A 6,252-nucleotide genomic window follows, 5' to 3' on the forward strand; every position below is an offset into this window, starting at 1 on the left:
AATGCTCAAGGTTCTGAGGACCTCTAGGAACCAAGAAAAATGATAGCTCAAGGTTTCGTTGACCTCTCTAGGAACCAACAAAAATGAATGCTTGAGGTTCCGAGAACCAAGAAAGAGGAATGATCCAGGTTCCAAGGACCTCTCTAGGAAACAAGCAAAATGAATGCTCAAGGTTCCGAGGACCACTCTAGGAACCAAGCAATAAAAATGGTCAAGGTTAGGAGGACCTCTCCAGGAACTGAGCAAGAGGAATGCTCAAGGTTCGGAGGACCTCTCTAGGAACCAAGCAAAATGAATGCTCAAGGTTCTGAGGACCACTCTAGGAACCGGGCAAGAGGAATGCTTAAGGTTCCGAGGACCACTCTAGGAACCGAGCAAGAGGAATGTTTAAGGTTCCGAGGACCTCTCTCAGAATCAAGCAAGAGGAATGCTCAATGTTCTGAGGACCTCTCTAGGAACCAAGCAAAATGAATGCTCAAGGTTCCCATGACCACTCTAGGAACCAAGCAAAATGAATGCTCAAGGTTCCATGGAGCACCCTAGGAACCAAGCAAGAGAAATGCTTAAGGTTCTGAGGACCAGTCTATGAACTGACAAGAGTAATGCTCAATGTTCCGAGGACCATTCTAGGAACCAAGCAAAATGAATGCTGAAGTTTCCAAGGAAAACCCTAGGAACCGAGCAAGAAGAATGCTCAAGGTTCTGAGGACTTCTCTAGGAACCGAGCAAGAGGAATGCTCAAGGTTCAGAGGACCACTTTAGGAACCGAGCAAGAGGAATGCTCAAGGTTCTGAGGACCTCTCTAGGAACCAAGCAAATTGAATGCTCAAGGATTCGAGGACCACTTTAGGAAACAAGCAAAATGAATGCTCAAGGTTTCGAGGACCACTCTAGGAATTGAGCAAGAGGACTGCTCAAAGTTCCAAGGACCTCTCTAGGAATCGAGTAAATGGAATGCTCAAGGTTCTAAGGACTACTCTAGGAACCAAGCAAGAGGAATGCTCAAGGTTCTGAAGACATCTCTACGAACCAAGCAAGAGGAATGCTCAAGGTTCTGAGGACCTCTCTAGGAACCAATCAAAATAAATGCTCAAAGTTTCAAGGAACTTTCTAGGAACCAAGCAAGAGGAGTGCTCAAGGTTCCGAGGACCTGTCTAGGAACCAAGCAAGGTTTCGAGGACCACTCTAGGAACCAAGAAAAATGAATGCTCAAGGTTCCGAGGACCTCTCTAGGAACCGAGCAAGAGGAATGCTCAAGGTTCTGAGGACCTCTCTAGGAACCAAGCAAACTGAGTGGTTAAAGTTCCAAGGACCTCTCTAGGAACCGAGCAAGATGAATGCTCAAAGTTCCAAGGACCTCTCCATGAACCAAGCAAGGTTTCAAGGACCACTCTAGGAACCAAGCAAAATGAATGCTCAAGGTTTTGAGGAAGTGTCAAAGAAGTCTAATCCCTCTTGTTGGAAAAAACCTTGAGCCACCCAATGAGCTTTGTGACACTCAATAGAGCCACCATTGTGGAATTTGTGCTTGTATATCCATTGACATCCTATTGGTTTCTTGTGAAGAGGGAGAGGAACAATAGAGCAAGTGTGGTTGTTTTGTTGAGCTTGGAGTTCAACATCCATAGCTTGAATCCAAGAATCATGCAAAATGGTTTGTTTATAGGTCTGTGGTTCATGATGAGCTGAAACAGCACAAATAAAGGTTTTGTGAGAATCAGATAAGTTAGACAAATTGATGGAATTTTGAATAGGATAAGCAGAAGAAGATAATTACTCTCTTCAGCTTAATATAGTATAGTATAGTATATACTAACTGTCTTCAGCTTAGTATAGTATATACTAACTGTTTGCATATCCCGCTTCAAATTCATGAGCTCCTTCATTAGATTGAATATATGGGGGTCATTCCTTTGTTGAAATCTGACTCGAAGATCTTTCCAAATCTCAGATGCGGACTTATAATGGAAAATACTTGCTGAAATATCTTTAGAAATCGAGTTAACTATCCAAGAAATGACTATGTTATTGTTACGAATCCAAGCATTGTATAAAGACAAATAAGAAATTGAGGGTTTAGGAATTAAACCATCAAGAAACCCAATCTTTTTTTTGATAGAAATTGAGAGCTTAATTGTCAGAGTTGTCACCATGGTGAAGATAATAAGGATTGGATGGGTCTTCAAGAGGTGTTCTTGGATGAATTGTTGGTGTGTTTTGATGAGTCTACTTAGGTAGAATCCGAGATTCATCAATAACAGATGAATCTTGTTCATCGGAAGGGAAATTGGAAGGTGGAGTATGGTCATCATTTGCCATGATCGAAGGTCTGAAAAAGAAAGAGAAAGAGAGAGAAAATGCAGAAAAACAACAAAGACGAAGGAGAAAAGGAAAAACCAGCTGAGGGAATCAAAAGAGAAAAATGTTGATTAATGAGAAGATGAAACGTAATGAGAGCGAAAGCAGAACCAAGAAACACGTCGCCAGAGAAGAAAACACGGCTGGGTAGGAATGAGATCGAACGGTCATTGGAGAAGAGGATCGCATGGAACTCTTAAGTTTCTATCTCTGGTACCATATTTCGAAGGGAAAAATGTAAGAGACTTTTATTGATCAGAGTGAAATTGAATTACACAAACTCAGAACTAACACCTATATATAGCCTAACTAAGACACAAGAAAGAAAAGTTGGAGCCTAACAACCTATCTAAGCAACACAATAACAAATAAATAACAAAAATAACAAAACAGAAATGTCCTAATATTCCTAATAAAATAATACAAGAACTATCCTTATTACAGTATTACACAATAAAATACTAACATCATTTGCAATAAGACTAACATAATATTAATCGCAATAATTAATTCAATCATTTTGATTGCTGCAATCACTTTCAAGGTCGAAAATGGAATACCTGATATGTAACATTTTCCACATCAAATTTAATTATTCTTTTCTTACTAACTATGCTAATATATTGGTAGCAAAATTCGTCATCTCGAAAACTGATTTAATCCATTTATTATTCAAAATATAATAATAATTAATGAAATAGGGCTCTCAGATTACAAAATTAAGAAAAATATTGTTAAGCCTCTACATTGATTGACATAGATGTGCACTGTTAAAATTAGTTCAAAATAGTTTACTTATTAATTCCTTTTTTCTGTTTTAGCTCTCATGATTAGTTGTTGTAACAAATTTTCATTTCTTGATTATAATACTTAACAATGTATTCTTTTCCTTTAGAAATACAATCCAATTCTCTAAGCTTTGTAAATTTTTGCAAAGCTTTAAGACTCTTTCCTTGAAATTGTTCTAAGAAAGTTCTGCAATTGATAAGTTTTGTTTTGTTCGTTATGGTATCAGAGCTAGGTTTTCTACTGAAAGTTGTTGGTATTAAATGATCAAATGAAAGGTACATAGTGGAATATATGGACCCATTTTAATAAATATTAATACCAGTCAGGATCATATACATATATAAATATTAAATCACATACAAATAGATCAGGGAATACCTCTTGTAGCCTATTAAGTGTTCTTGAGTCTTTTTGTATAAATCAATGATCTTCCTATCCAATGTTTAGAGATCTCACACTATGATCTTCCATACCAATCGTCAAACACACAAGGACGTGTATGGGCACGTACGATTCAAAAGTTGATTTATGTGACTCCCTAGATGTACTCAACACATGAGATCTAGAGAGTTTTGACAGAGAAGGTTTAGAATAGTTTTCAGGTTTAGAGAAAACTATCGCTTTTGAGAGAAAGTCTTATTAACCATCACTATCTGAATATCACGTATATCAGATTTATAAAGATATTTAATCTAATGAAATAATCTTTATTTAATTCAAATATAATTCAAATTAAAACTTGTTAGATATTTTCCTCTAATTATATATTTAAACCATATTTAAAAAGAATAATTAAATAACTAATTAAATAAATTTATTTGAAATTCAAAATTCAAATTCCATAGAAAAAACCCTGATGCTAGGTGCCACACACTATACTGTACAGTGTGTGTCGCCCAGCCATATTAAGGTTGCCCTAATTTTCTCATTTGTTTATTTAATCAACTTTTAAGACAAGATATTTATTCCAACATAAATATCAATTAATTCACAATTAACTTTATCTTAAAATATCAGTTTTACATTAATTAAATAAATATCATATTATAAATAAGATATTTATTATTTTCTCTTTTTATATTAATCCAAACAATATTAATTTTAACCTATAGTTTTTCAAAATAAAAACTATATAGTTAACTAATTAATTAATTCACAATTAATCAATTACCCATAATTATCAAATAATTATTTCCTTGCCCTGGAAAATGAATTCCTTTGCAATTCAGCCCTTTCTCTTAACAAATCTTTCTTTTGACATCCTTACCCTTGACAGTGTCGGACAAAGGTGATCTGAGGACCATGGACCTATAATACGAAGCTCCAATAAACCAGATTATTAATTAAACTCTTTAATCTAATAATCTAATTTATTAATTCCATGATTACTCCACTATAAATATAGAATTGCACTCTAAGCATTTATAGAATTCTATTTACAGAGTTTTCTCTAGTGCTCCATTGATATACTCTATATTTAGTTCTATTCTCCATTATTGGTTCGTTAATTAGAGCTGGTAAAATTATCATTTTACCCTTCTAATTACTTTTTGATCCTTAAGTACTATTTATTCACTAGGGAATAAATAATCTATAATCCAATTATAGATTCGAGGTCAATAACTAATCAGTTCCAGAATCAATTCTTAAGGGAACAAATATTCGATCCATTAGGAAAGCATGGATTTCAATATTGTAATTCATGTTCTCAGCCATGCATGATATTGAATCTCCAAAACAAAAGTCATTAGTCTCATTTTTCTAAGAGGCCTTAACGAGTCATGAATACTCAAGATTTATACTGATCTACAAATGATCATCTATTATGAAAATAAGTAAATCATTACGTCAAACAACAAGTTTATAGAGATAATTAATTCTCATCGCTCTTGTCATATAAAATCATTATTATATACAACACCTTTACTACAATATCTTTCTACATCAGTAATCTGAATCTAGATTACTTGCATCTCGTATACTTAACCAACCGTACTAATAACGATTCATTAAAGATTTCTTACTTTAATATGTTGTTGACTATTTTATTCATTATATATAATCTTGATTCTCTCGTATTAATACAATATCATATTCTTATGAATGAATAGATAATTTTCTTGATATTATAATATAATTAATTCGAACAATAATTATAACATTCAAATATAATAAAATTGTACGTTTATTTAAAACCAATAAAATGTCTTTACATGCTTTTAGGACATTAATCCTAACAAAAGTAAGTTTCAGGCACTTGCTAATACTGCAGCTAAAATCAAGTGGCTTTCATTACTGTTGTCCGAACTTCATATACCTCAGTCTGCTGCTCCAATTATTTGGGTTGACAATCAAGGAGCTGCCTCCCTAACTGCTAATCCTATCTTTCATGCTAGGTCAAAAGATATTGAGATATACCTTCATTTTGTGCATGATCAGATCCTAGCAAAGCAACTTGAAGTGTGTTATGTCCCTTCTTTAGATCAAGTTGCAGACGTGTTGACAAAGCCATTGCCCATGGATCGTTTTCAGTACTTGAAGACCAAGTTGAAAGTGTGTTTTACACCCTTTCGCTTGAGGGGGATGATAAACCTACACTTGAATTGACTTAGTTGTACATTGTTAAGATTAGTTCAAAACAGTTTACTTGTTAATTCCTTTTTTTCTGTTTTAGCTCTCTTCATTAGTTGTTGTAACAACTTTCCATTTCTTGATTGTCATACTTAACAATGTATTCTTTTCCTCTATAACTACAATCCAGGTCTCTGAGCTTTGTAACTTTTTGCGAAGCTTTAAGACTCTTTCCTTGAAATTGTTCTAAGATAGTTCTTGAATTGATAAGTTCTGTTTTGTTCGTTTAAATACTAATTACTGTAACACAAGAGAATTTAATATTAAAATATTGATGAGAATTTATTCTCCATTGGAAATGAATCAGCAATTATATTATATCTAATTTTCTATCAAACTATCATCATAAATAACAACAAGCTATGTTATTTCAGTCCCTCTTATATGTGTGATAATCAAAGGCAAACATTGTTGATTATAGTCTCTTTCACTAGATAACCTAGAACCTGTTTGAGAGAGCTTTTGGAATAAGTG

This window comes from Humulus lupulus, chromosome 3, assembly GCF_963169125.1.
Source record: "Humulus lupulus chromosome 3, drHumLupu1.1, whole genome shotgun sequence".
In the NCBI taxonomy this organism is placed as follows: Eukaryota; Viridiplantae; Streptophyta; class Magnoliopsida; order Rosales; family Cannabaceae; genus Humulus; species Humulus lupulus.